The 14,066-nt window shown below is 36.8% G+C and overlaps 1 protein-coding gene and 1 pseudogene across 3 annotated transcripts in view; one reads left to right on the top strand and one right to left on the bottom strand.

Moving 5' to 3' along the window:
* The window catches only part of Exoc4 (exocyst complex component 4), a 739,210-nt gene that overhangs the window by 138,715 nt on the left and 586,429 nt on the right, over positions 1-14,066 (top strand). The window lies entirely within an intron of this gene.
* LOC126505298 (heat shock cognate 71 kDa protein-like) lies at positions 8,792-9,652 on the bottom strand (annotated as a pseudogene).

The following is a 14,066-nucleotide window of genomic DNA, read 5'->3' on the forward strand; positions in this document are numbered from 1 at the left end:
AAAATTCTTCACGGATCTTGAGAGGACAATAATCAATTTTATATGGAAAAATAAAAAACCCAGGATAGCCAAAACAATCCTATACAATAAAGGATCTTCTGGAGGCATTACCATCCCTGACTTCAAACTCTATCACAGAGCTACAGTAATGAAAACAGTGTGGTATTGGCATAAAAACAGAGAAGTCGACCAATGGAATCGCATAGAAGACCCAGAAGTTAATCCCCAAACTTATGAACACCTGATTTTCGATAAAGGAGCTAAAAGTATACAATGGAAGAAAGAAAGCATCTTCAACAAATGGTGCTGGCACAACTGGATGTCAACCTGCAGAAGATTGAAATTAGACCCATATCTATAACCTTGCACAAAACTCAAGTCCAAATGGATCAAAGACCTCAATATCAGTCCGAACACACTGAACCTGATACACACATGTTCTGAAATATAACCTACTCATTCCCTATACTGTTACTTATATATTTGTTTTCTGGGCTGAGCATTTGGTTCTGGATATTCAGTTGGTGTGCTCTTCCCTGGGAAGGACTATTTTTTCCAATCTTAGCATTCCTTAGTTGCCTGTAGTTCATTGTGCAGGGTTGAGGTGTTGTGGGCTTTTTTCCGTTTCCTTTGTATATCTACTGGTTTTGTATCTGTCCAGTTCTTGTTTAGGCAGTTGTATTGGTGAGACATTATGGCTGTAGCTTCTTCATTACTAGTAGTCACAGTCTCATAGCAATTTCCCTGATCACCTGGCTTTTAACAATCTTTATGCCCCCTCTTTCACAATATTCCCAGAGTTTTAAGTTCAGGAGTATTTTGTAGGTGTATCCATTGGAACTAGGCTTCACTACTTTGCATTTTGATTGGTTGTGTTTTTTTTGTAATAGTTTCTGTTGCAAAGCGAAATTTTCTTGATGAGCAGGGAAGACTGCACTTACCTGTATAAGGACAAATGCTTAGATTGTTGTTAGGGATTGTCATGGTTTAGTAAGGTGTTGATTGTCAGTTCTCCTACAAGATCCGTGACTTCACTAGCACTGAATAGTTGGCTCAATTCCCATTACCAGGCATGGTTTTCCTCTTGTTGAATGGATCTTAAGTTCCATTAGAAAACTGTTGGTTGCTGCCAAGGTATGAATACCAGTATTGCACCCTTAGAGTTTTGGTGTCGTTCATTCATTATTGTGGTTCAAAGCATCATCGCTTGGCAGTACTGTTGGTTGCTTTCCCCCTCAGGAAGCTTATGCGGCACCTTATGTTTTCATGAAATCTAGTTTTCAGGAAGGAAAAATTCACATCAGTTCCATCTCAGGGTCCTGTGGGCCCTGTGTCTACTGAAGAACATGATGTCTTCAGCCACCTCTGAAGTACAAGCAAGGGCAATAGCAATAAGCTCTATGCTTTGGGAGTCTCTTGGGTAGCCCTGAACAACAGCTCATGGAATTCTCATGTCTAGCATTGGGGGTTTTTGTATCTTATAGGTTGTTTTACATCAATAGTTAATAACATGTTAATAATAATAGTTAATAATAGTTAAAAATATCCTTATTGTTATTTTACACACACCCTTCCTTCCATATCCCCCCCCTTCCATAAGAGCATCTCAATTCCTATTTCCTTGATCAGATCACTTGTACCCTGCTACTCCCCTTTACTCTCCTCCTTCCTTCTTTATTTACCTCCCTCCAACACCCAAAGAAGCCCCGCTCCCAGAATGGAGATGCTTCAGTGGAACAAGAACAGAAGGTTGGTGTAAGGACACTGTTACTATTCTAATGTGTGAGAGGTTAGGTGAAGCTGTAATTTTAAGGATCTTGTTTGTCAGCTAAATAATGATTCATAGAAATACCACTTTTTTTTTTTTTACAATTTCTAAGCTGGAAATGGTGTTCATTCATTTAATACGTATTTTGTGTTAATTTTCAAGACAAGTAGATCTGGTGCAGAGGTTGGTGAGCACCAACCCATGCTCAGCATGGGTGGTGGAAAAGGGAGAGGGAGAACAGACGTGAGTGCGTGCACAAGCACATGTGTTGAGTGCTGTGGTCTATCAGGTGCAAGATGAGCATTTAGCGTAGGCTTGTCTTAATACTTGTATATTTGGGTGTTTAAAGACCTTGCCCTAGAGCAGTGGTTCTCAACCTTCTGAATGCTGTGACCCTTCAATACATTTCTTCATGTCGTGGTGACTCCCAACCATAACATTTTTTTTGTTGCTACTCCATAACTGTAATTTTGCTACTGTTATGAATCATAATGTTAATATTTGATATAGAGGATATCTGATATGCAATCTCTCTGAAAAGGTCTTTTCATCCCAAATGGGTCACAACCCATAAGTTGAAAACCATTATCCTAAAGGATAGAGATTTTTAATGGTCTTAGTTATTCTGTACATACTCTATTAAGAATTGACAATCCTAAATGAGTATTTAATTAATATATATTTACTAAGAACCCAATTTGTATGCAACTTCATGCTAGATTTGATAGACTTCTCTCTTACTCTGCCTACTTGACATTTGTTTATTTGAGACAACCATTTAATAAGTTACTTCTTGGAATTCATATAGGACCAATTGTTTTAGGTCTTTTATTGTTTGAAGATTGGTTTTTATTTTTTAATACTTACATGTATTATTTTAAATTAGTGTGTGTATGTGTACTCCCTGGAAGAGAAGTTACAGAAAGTTGTGTACTGCTAAACATGGTTGTTGGGAACCAAACTCTGGTCCTATGCAAGATCAGTAAATACTATTAACTTCTGATGCCTCTCTCCATCTTCTGGAGGTTTTTTTTTTTTTTTTTTTAAATGATGCTTTCTCCTGTATTTTTGTCCTTATAAAGTTTTGCTTTATAGTTTCCTTTTGACTCTTTGTGTTTGTTTCAGACTCCTCCACTCTCCTCTTAAGCACAAAAGTGAAATTCCTTGAGGAATCACTTTTGCTTTTTTTCTAGCTGTAGTTTTTCTTGGCCATTCGCAACTCTCCAGTGTTCTTCTGGTGTCTTCTTTCCCTATGTGCCTTCTCTGAAATGTCTTCTCTTGCTTGTGCTACCTAGGGGGTTAGTAGAATGGATGAGGAGATGGGCATGGAAATATCTGTAGAGGATAGATGGGAAGGCTAATTCTGGAAAGTGAATTTTATAATAGGTGGTAGAGATCTAAGGAACCGAAGCAGAGAAATAAAACATGGAGCTCGAAAATAGGATAAAATAAACAAAAAGTAACCACCTGAGAGTCTATAGCCAGAGACTTCTTGAAGTCAAGTTGCTAAATCTTAAGTTATGTAGGAATCAACAAAAAGTACTAAAATACCTTTCTAGTTTTATTTTCCATCAGATTTGCCATAGTTTTTTTTTTTATAAGCACTCTGCTCTGCGGCTGGGAATTATGCATCATCACTTTTCGTGTGCAACATTGTTTCTTGATGTAATAGGCTACATGTTCTTATTATTTTCAGTCTAGAGAGATTAAGCTCCAGTATAGTGACTTTTGTCTCAGATTTGATTCCAATTTAGGTGTCAGTTTCCTTTTCTCTTCCATTTAGTCAGGTGTTTAATTTATCTGTGGTGTTAATCTTAAAATTATTTATAGTATTTTAGGCTCTTCTAATAATTAGAGGGTAAAATATGAATCTTTTTTATTGAAGGTTGTTTGATTTTGTTTTAATTGTTTTTATTGAGTTATGTATTTTTCTGTGCTCCCTCATTTCCTTCTACCTTTTCTCATGATCCCCATGCTCCCTGTTTACTCAGGAGATCTTGTCTTTTTCTACTTCCCATGTAGATTAGATCCAAGTATGTCTCTCTTAGGGTCCTCTTTGTTGTCTAGATTCTCTGGGATTGTGAATTGTAGGCTGGTTTTTCTTTGTGTCTAAGAGCCACTTATTACTGAGTACATATGATATTTGTCTATCTGGGTCTGGGTTACCTCACTCAATATGTTTTCTAGATGCATCCATTTACTGGCAAACTTCAAAATGTCATTGTTTTTTTTCCCCAGTGTGTAGTACTCCATTGTGAAAATGTAGCACATTTTCATCTATTTTAGGTCAAGGGGCATTTAGGTTATTTCTACGGTTCTGGCTATGACAAATAATGCAGCTATGAACATAGTTGAACGCATGTCCTTGTGGTACGATTGAGCATCCTTTGGGTATATATCCAAAAGTGGTATTGTTTTTGTCATACAAGTCTTCCTCTTGTTTGGCTAGAGTTCCTCCAAGGTATTTTATGCTATTTTTGACTATGTGAAGGATGATGTTTCTCTGATTTCTTTCTCAGCTCATTAATCATCTGTGTACAAAAGGGCTACTGATTTTTTTTCTAGTTAGTCTTGTATCCTACTACATTACTGAAGGTGTTTATGAGTTATAAAAGTTCCTTGATAGAATTTTTGAAGTAACTATGTAAACTACTATCTAATCATCAGCAAATAGTGAGAGTTTGACTCTTTTCCGATTTGTATACCTTTGATCTCCTTTTGTTTTTATTATTGCTCTAGCTAGAACTCAGGTACTATATTGAACAGATATGGAAGAGAGTGGACAACCTTGTTTTGTTCCTGATCTCAGTGGGATTGCTTTGAGTTTATCCATTTAGTTTGATGTTGGCTTTTGGCTTTTTTTCTATTGCTTCTGTTATGTTTAGGCATGTTCCTTATATCTCTGCTCTCTCTAAGATTTTATTATGAAGGATGTTGTATTTTGTTGAAGGCTTTTTTTTTAGCACCTAATGAGTTGATCCATTTGGTTTTTTTTCCCCAGTTTGTTTATATCGTGGATTACATTAATAGATTTTTGTATGTTGTACCATCTCTGCATCTCTGGGATAAAGGCTGCTTGTTCATGGTGGATGAGTTTTCTGATGCGTTCTTGGATTCAGTTTGCCAGTATTTTATTGAGTATTTTTGTATCAATGTCCATGAGTGAGATTGGTCTGTAATTCTCTTTCTTAGTAATATCTTTCTGTGCTTTGGGTATCAGGGTAATTGTAGCATTGTGAAAAGAGATTGGCTATGTTCCTTCTTTTTCTATTGTGTTAAACAATTTGAGGAGTATCGATATTAGTACTTCTTTGAAAATCTTGTAGAATTCCACGCTGAAACCATTTGGTCCTGGGTTTTGTTTGGTTGGGAGACTCTTTCTTTCTTTCTTTCTTTCTTTCTTTCTTTCTTTCTTTCTTTCTTTCTTTCTTTCTTTCTTTTCTTTTTTTTTTTTTTAGCAGTTTAGGTTTATTTAATTTGCTTCTCTGGTCTTGATTAATTTTGGTAAGTGATAATTTATCCAGAAAGTTTTCCATTTCCTTTAAGGTTTTCAATTTTGTGGAGTGCTGGTTTTTGAAGTATAACCTGATGATTCTCTTCATTACCTCCATATCTGTTGTTATATCCCCTTTTTCATTTCTGATTTTGTTAATTTGGATATTCTCTCTCTGCCTTTTTGTTAGTTTGGATAAAGGTTTGTCTATTTTGTTGATTTTTCTTGAAAAACCAACTCTGTCTCACTGACTCTTTGTATTGTTTTCTTTGTTTCTATATTGTTGATTTCAGTTCTCAATTTGATTATTTCCTGCCATCTAGTCCTCCTGGGTGTGTTTGCTTCATTTTGTTCTACAGTTTTCAGGTGTTCTGTTACCTCACTAGTGTGGGATTTTTCCAGCTTCTTTATGTAGGCATTTAGTGCTATGAACTTTCCTCTTAACACTTCTTTCATTGTGTCCCATAAATTTGGGTGTGTTGTGTGGTCATTTTCATTGAATTTTAGGAAGTTTTTAATTTCTTCCTTTGTTTCTTTCCTGACCCATTGGTGATTCAGGTGAGCATTGTTTAATATCCATATATTTGTGGGCTTTCTGAAGTTAGTGTTGTTGTTGAATTCTAATTTTAAGCCATGGTGATCCGATAAGATACATAGAGCTATTTCAGTTTTTTTTTTTTTTTTTTTTTTTTTTTTTTGTATCTGTTGAGGTTGCTTTGTTACCTAGTATGTGCTCAATTTTTGAGAAGGTTCCTTGAGGTGCTTCTTCTTCTTTTGATGGTACATTCTTTTGTGTTTTATGGAGTGTTCTGTAGATGTCTATTAAGACCATTTGAGTCACAATTTCCGTTAGTTCCCTTATTTCTCTATTGATTTCCTGTTTGTCAGACCTGTCCAGTGGTGAAAGTGGGGTGTTGAAGTCTCCCACTATTAGTGTGTGGGGTTTAATGTGTGATTTAAGCTTTAGTAGTCTTTTATATATGAGTGTTTCCTTATATTTGGAGTATAGACATTCAGTATTGACATTTCCTGTTGATTGGTTTTTTTCATGTGACTAATAAGAAGTGTCTTAGAAAGTGTCTCATTTGATTGATTGTAATTTGAAGTCTATTTTGTTAGATACTAGGGTAGCTACAGCTGCTTGTTACTTAGGTCCATTTGTTTGGAAATTTTTTTCCCAACCCTTTACTCTGAGACAATGTCTGTCTTTGAGGTTGAGGTGTGTTTCTTGTATGCAAAAGGATGGATTCTGTTTTTTTATCCAGTCTGGTAGCCTGTGTCTTTTTATCGGTAAGTTGAGTCCATTTATATTAAGGGATATTAATGACCAGTGATTGCTAGTTCCTGTTATTTTAGTTTTCATTGTTGGTCATGTTATTGTGTATGTTTTTCCTTTCTTTGGAATTTGCTGCTGTGAGATTATCCTCTGCCCTAGTTTTTAGTTTTTGGGTTGGAGTTTTCCTTCTAGTACTTTGTGTAGGGCTGGGTTTGTGGCTAGCTATTGGTTAAATCTGGTTCTTTCATGGAATATTTTGTTTTGTCTGTCTATGATAATTGAATGTCTTGCTGGATATGGTAGTCTGTGCTGGCATCAGTGGTCTTTTAATGTTTGCATAACGTTTGACCAGGACCTTCTGGCTTTCGTTGTTTATGCTTGCATTTCTGGTTCCTGATCATTTGCCCATATTTTTCATTTCCAGAATTTCCTCCATTTGTGTTGTATTTTTTTTATTTTTTGTTTTTTGTTTTCTCTATTTCGGTTTTCATATCTTAAATCTTTTCTATTTGATTGCTTTTTTCTTTGTTTTCTTTAAGGGATTTGTTGATTTTTTTTTTCCATTTTTTTGGTTTGTCTCTTCCTCCATTTCTTTGAGGGAATTTTAAATTTTCTCTTTAGGGTCCTCAAACATTTCCCTGAAGTCATTTTTTAGGAATTTTCTTCTGTTTCGTCTATAGTTGGTTGTTCATTCCTTGCTGTTGTAGTTTCTCTAGTTTTTATTGGTGTCACATTTCTCTTTGTGGTGTTGAGTGTGTTCTTAACTTGTCTTCTCGTTTTTTCCTGTGATTTATGTAGTTGGGACTGTGTTTCTGGTGATCAGTATTCCAGGTGCTAGTTTATCCAAGGCTCAGATGGTTGCTCTTTGTGGTGTAGTAGGGGTCATGGTTGCAGTCACCTCCAGTTCACTTGGCTTTCAGATTGGTAGCTTGGTGCTCCTGACGGGGTGGGGGGTTGCTTTGCTGTCAATCCTGTTGATCATTTTGGTCTGTTGCTCTCGGGGAGGTGACTTTCTTGGACCTGATTCCAGTGAGGTCTCAGGCTCAGGCCTGCTCCTGCAGAGGTCCTTCAGTAAAGATTTCACATAATGTTACCAATGATTTCGTACAATGAGTCTTGTTGACTTTGTCCAAATTTTGATTTCAGCTTATTCATCCTTTTAATCTATTTTTAAAAAATGTGTTATTTAATAGATGTGCTATTTTGCAGTTGGAATATTAATTATCCTTTTAAGGCAATTTACTCTCCAAAACACATTAACTGTGTTTTCTTTTAAGAACTATCGTGACACATTTTCACCTGACAAAGAGAGTGGGTAGAAAATTATCTAATGAAATGGTTGTTCCAGACTAGTACATAATTAAGAGCTTTGCAAAGCTCCCCTGGGAATCTAGGAAACTAGGGGTGACCTAAAAATATGTAAGCTATCAATTGTGCTACTCAGCAAATATGTAGTGGTAATAATTTTTTCTTTGTTAAAATATTTAATGGAAGGACAAAGCATAATTTTAGGCATTTATTCTATTTTATCAAATATGGGAGATCCTGCATTACTTTCTTTTTTTGGGAGACATAGTCTCTTTACATAACTTTGTCCTCACTATGTAGACCAGGTTGACCTCAAACTCAAAGATCTTTCTCTCTGATTTCCTAGTGTGGGATTAAATGTGTGTGCTACCATGTTTGACTTCGCATTACTTTTAATGAACACTAATTGCCACTATGGCTGTGTGTGTTGCTTTGTTCATGGCAAGTAAGCCTTGCTGAGTTACTCTTTTAGTCAGCTGTGTGTATTTTCATTCATCCATGGAGAATGAGTTGCTGACAATTTCTCTTGGTGATTCTCACGATCTCCTAAGTATATAAATCTCTGGCGTCTTCTTCAAATGTAGATTCTTGTTCAGTATTTTCCAGGTAGGGCTAGAGAACTGCATTTCTAACCAGCTTTCAGGTGATACCAGGGTTTTGGCATTTTCCCCTATAATTTTTTGAACTGTTTTATTTAAGGCATTCCATTTCCACCCAGTACACAATGCTACTAATATGCAGCATTATTCCTCCCACCCTCCACGTGCATATTCCTGTTCAAGTGTTGTTAATGCCCAGTAATTTATTGTTGCAGCTCAACTTTAAAAGTGTCATGGAACTTCCTAAATTTTGCTTCTTGGACTGACTTCATCAGGGTTAATGCTTATATTCAGGATCTTTTCTATAGATCTGCTGTCCCCCAGAACAGGCTAGTGTTCAGTTCTTCTCATTGAGTTTGGGTAATGTAGATATAGAGAGAATCAGTTTCAATTCTGGCCTGGGTACTGTAGATGAGGGTACAGTTAGCCCATTCACAAGCAGTGTTCAGATGAGGGACACCTTTCTCCATCTAATTGATGTCCTTTTTATGCTGGCATTTAAACTAGCAATAAAAATGGTTAACTATTCAGTTGTCAAAGTTTTCTCTGCCCAAGTGGGCATCTTCTGCTGTAGATTTGACTTTAAAAATTCTTTCCTCAGTAGTATTGACTTACCAAAAGTACCACTTTCAAATAAAAAATCAGCACATTTCTTTATGCTCCAACCTTCTAATCTAGTCCTTAAGCTATAGTAGCAGCAGTGTTTTTGTTGCTTCTAAGTACAGCTTTTGTTTTTGCCGCTGAGGATCACTGAAGTAAGCTGCCACTGTGACCACAGCATTGATAATAGTCTTCCCAAGAAAGGCTTCTGCAATTTCCTTTATCTTCATTAAAACCCCAGAGGACACTTTTTCTGGGTAGGAAATTTTGATCATCCCTTTTTATTCTACTTAGACCCCGAGGCTCTTGCACCATTCACCACTATGTAGGTCCAGTGCTTTTTATCGGGCTCAAAAACAGCATCACCACACCTACACCTGATAAGTCACATGTTCAGCGTCAAAAATCGTCTTGGTGGTGTTCATCACGGCTCGAAACTTTGCAGCATGGCCAATGAATGATTTTTGTGTCAGTAAAAGCAACATAGCTTGGTGTGGTTAGTTTACTCGAGTCCTGGGCAATTATTTCTACTTTTTCATGCTGGGAGATCCCTGCTGCCCCCAATAAATGGTGCCAAGGTCAATGCCAAATGCAGGTCCGTTATACATGCTGATCACATGTAGGCCTGACTATGCAGGTTACAACAATACAGATTCCCTAAAGCCGCTGTTGGGTTCAGTGAGCTTCACCACATTTTGAATATGAGTATCAAGACTTTAATGCCTGTTTCTAGAACAATAGGAAAAAAATCCCGATATTCATAGGAAACATACATCTATTACTGTTTCCTATTCTGTAGAATGGAGGTTATGGTATATGTTTGGGGTCAAAATTCCTACCTCTCTAGTGTCTCTCTTAATTTTTTTCTCATTGTATTTGACGAAGAACTATTGGCTGCACATCATATTAACTTAGCATGCAAATTCTAAGGTTCTCTAGCTATCAGTGTTGGTGGAGCTGAATTAGGCTAGTTAGTATATTGGTGTATCACTAGAATAACTGCTCACTTAACTTACTAATGAGTACTAAACCAGCTGCAATCTCAAGTTGAGCAACCCATGATTTTGACAATTCCACTCTGAGTTCCAGGTGCAGCTTATCAATCACAGAAGTCTTAATCTTTTGCTGTCACACCTCTGAAGGGTCACTTATCTTTTTTTTTTTTTCTCCATGGCCACAGCTTTAGTTTAGGGAACCCCTTTCTCTCTCTACATGACTGTATCATCCCATTCATAGATGTAGCCCTTGCATCCATGACTAAAAATGACAAATGAAAATGACAAATATTTTATTAACATTGAAATTTTAGGTCTAGTGTAAAGTACTTGGCATGGCGTAAAAACTCTCCTTAGATCTCACTTATTTCCTCAGGGTGAAGGGTTTCCTGTTCTCGCATTCTCCCAAGATTTTGTACTTCCCAATATCATACTTTTGTTTAAGCTTCCATATTAGTTGTATTACTGTTGTGACTAAAATGTCTTACAAGAAGCAATTTAAGGAAAGAAGCATTGATTTTGGCATACTGTTAGAGGACATGCATCCCTTCATGGCATGGAAGACATTACAGCAGGGGCAGGATTGTAACATGCACGGGCAGGCCTGCTTGTTTGGGTTTCTATCCCTCCTGGTCCCCCAGCTGTTTAGTTCCAGAGAAAATCACACCGAGATCTCTATAAGTTATAAGCTGATTGGCCCATTAGCTCTAGCTTCTCACTGGCTAACTCTCACATCTTGATTAATCCATTTTTCTGCTCTATGTTAGCCATGTGGCTCCGTACCTTTTTTCAGTGGGGCAGCTCACATCCTGTTGCTTAGGTGGTCTGGGCAGGAGTGGGAGGAATCAACTTCCTCCTTCCCAGAATTCTCCTGCTCTCATTACATCATTTCTACTTCCTGTCTGGTTTTCCCACCTATATTTCCTGCCTGGCCAATCAGCGTTTATTTATAACATGATTGACAGATTACAGACAATTCTCTTGCACCACAGGATGTTTCCTAGTTGGGAGTAGAGACTGATAAATACTGCTGCTCAGTTAGATTTTTCATTTCATTCAAGGTCCCCAGCCCATGGCGTGGTATAGGTGGGTCTTCCTGTCTGTTAACTTCCTGTTGAAAATCCTTCAGATATGTTCAGTAGCTTGCAGTCCTTGATGATTCTAGATTCTGTCAAGCTGACAATCTGTTTATCATCACATTCTATTTTCCTGGACAATTTTCATTTATTTTGTCATTTTTCAGCTTTGATAGCAAGCTTTCTGGAAGACATTTCCTAAACACCCTGGGAAGCAATTGGTACCCTGGTTGTGGACTTCCCTAAGTTTTTGTTCAGCACTTTTTACCTTATGTTGTTGTTGTCTGTTCTTAGATTGACAGGGAACTTCTGGGGCAAGACTGAGTTTCTGTGCATACCTGTTTTTGTAGAGAATTTCCTGTAGATATGTCAAATGTTCAAGAGACTGAGTGTGGCGGCGATGGTTAAAACATAGGTACTCAACTTTGTTTAAAGAAGTATCTGCAATGTTTCTGAGGCTATACAAACTTTATATTAAGTTCATACAACATTTAGCAATCAAATTTTAATGATCTACAAACAGCAAATGTCAATAAAATAAAATTTGTAATTTTGCTTTAGTATGAGGCAATGAGCCATATTAAATATGAAGGAGGAGGGAAAATATCTGGAATAGTAATCATAAGATTAATAATAAATATTGGAGTGGAGATAGAGAGCTTTGCAAATTCTGAAATACAAGATCATTTCTCTTTTGTGGTTTCTGTTCTCAGCTTATATTATTACCTTACATAAATATCACTCAATCACTCAGAAAATTCACATTATAGTTTTATAAAATGTTATTTTGTTTGCATTTTATAGCCAATGTACCATCTCAGGTTTTATCTGGATTATAGTTCCAAGCTGGAAAAATGAACTTGTACTCCAAATATACTCTGATTCCAAATCTCTGCTGTTTTCTTAGGCTATTTTGTACTGTCTTCATTGGTTGACTATCATATACCTCTATGGCATATTTGAGAGCACAGTTTGGAAACTGCTTTAAAACATTTAATGGCTTAAGTTCAGAGGGCTAATAGTGCTTGGATGTGAGCTCGCATAGTACCTATATCCGTTAAGTTATCTACTATTTCTCCATTCTTAAAAATTCTAGAAGCATGGCTTTACTCTTAATATTTCCTAGGATTGCAATTTCAGTTATAGAAAAAGGCATTGAAATTTTTTTATTCTATTTCATCACCTCTTATGTTTTCATTGTTACATTTTAATGTTAAGTGTAAAGTGTTTATGATAAGAACAATAAGGGAAAGATGTTTATAGGGGAACATAAGCTGATAAAGTACCATTCTCATAGTTCTCTTTACTATGTGTGTCTGCTTATACAGAAATTCTTCATTTAGGCTGATTGTCACTCGTATTCACAATACCAGTGAATAGGAAACGAACTGTGACTGGCAGACATGGAATGATACTTAAAAGCACTGCTGCTATGTTTAGAATATCCCATGCATAGCTTGATAGAGGGTGAGAGATAGAGGCTCATTTCCTTCCAGAACCAGTGTTTGCATTATGTGGAGTGACCCTTGCTCATCCGTATACAGGGCTTGCTTACTCCTGACCTATCTATCTCCTTAATTGAACTTCAATGATCTTCCCTCAGCTCTCTTCTCAACTTGGCTTTGATGTTGAGTGACTTTGGTCCTCCATGTCTGTCTCTGGTGAGTCTAGTTTAGCAGAAATCTTGCTATGCCAGTTTATGGAGGATGACTTGTCATTTGACATCTGACCAAATGCCTCATCCCTTATCTTTAATTTGTAAGTCTTTCATCTCTTTTTAGTAAGAATTATGCTAAGTTAGTTTCATAAGAACTCTCCTTCCCACTATATTGTCTCCTGTATTTGTTTTTCTTACGGTTCATTAGCTGTAAATCACCAACTTTTTTGCTAGATATAGAATTAGGCCCCAATACAGAATTAGTCTTGAATAAAGATTTTTATACTGTTTTAACCAGTGTCAGTATATTTCTTTTCTTATAACAGATTCTTACCAGGAAAATGAATTCAAATAATCAAGACTCTTTTGACATGAAGGTTAAAGGCCTTGTGAATTAAGGGCTATCAGCCATATGAAAATATGTCATGTTTAATTAAGCTATGAAAGAATAAAGGCTTTGTTCATATTTTACTATTAAATGGCAGAGCTTGGGCTTGAACTCAAATTAGTCTTACAACAAAGTTCATACACTTTATTGAAATATTACATTACTTCCTACACTCTTTTCAATCTGCCATGTGTTGGTTCAGTATATTTTCATAGTATAGTGCTGCCAGCTATGGGATAGTTCCTGTAGGACTAGTCAAAGATAACTAAACATGTATCAGTGATTTTTTTGCATTTACCTTTGCATTTTTCAACATTCATCTGTTTCTGTAAGGAAAAGACCTTTTGGAACCTCTGCACGTATTCTGTGATGACACTGTCTTCATGCCAACATTTTTCTTATTGGAGTGATGGTATAAAAAGAGAATCGCTATCACTGTAGTGATGAGGCGAGCAGGCCTGCTTTTCGTCCCACCTGGCTACTGCACGGCTAGCTTAACACCCGAAATAATTACATACAAATTATATTCATTTAAACACCGCCTGAACCATTATCTCCAGTCCCTTATTGGCTAACGATCACATATTGATCTAACCCATTTCTAATATCTGTATTGCCACTTGACTGTGGCTTACCAGCCACAGCATCCATCTCGGAGAGGAGAGTCATGTCGTCTGCCTGACTCTGCTTTCTTCCTCCCAGAATTCTGTTCTGTCTACCTGAAGGCTGGCCTATCAAAAGGCCAAGGCAGGTTCTTTATTAACCAATGAAAGTAGCACATAGACAGATGACCCTCCTACATCAAATCACAATTGCAAAAAATCTCCCAGTATAGCTAAGTTATCTTCTTACACATAGGCTGCACCTTTGCCCTGCTCATAAGAAGTTGTTCCATAAAGTTGCTAA

This window comes from Alexandromys fortis, unplaced genomic scaffold (genome assembly GCF_014885135.2).
Source record: "Alexandromys fortis isolate MF-2015 unplaced genomic scaffold, M_Fortis_MF-2015_v1.1 scaffold_57, whole genome shotgun sequence".
NCBI classification, from domain to species: Eukaryota; Metazoa; Chordata; class Mammalia; order Rodentia; family Cricetidae; genus Alexandromys; species Alexandromys fortis.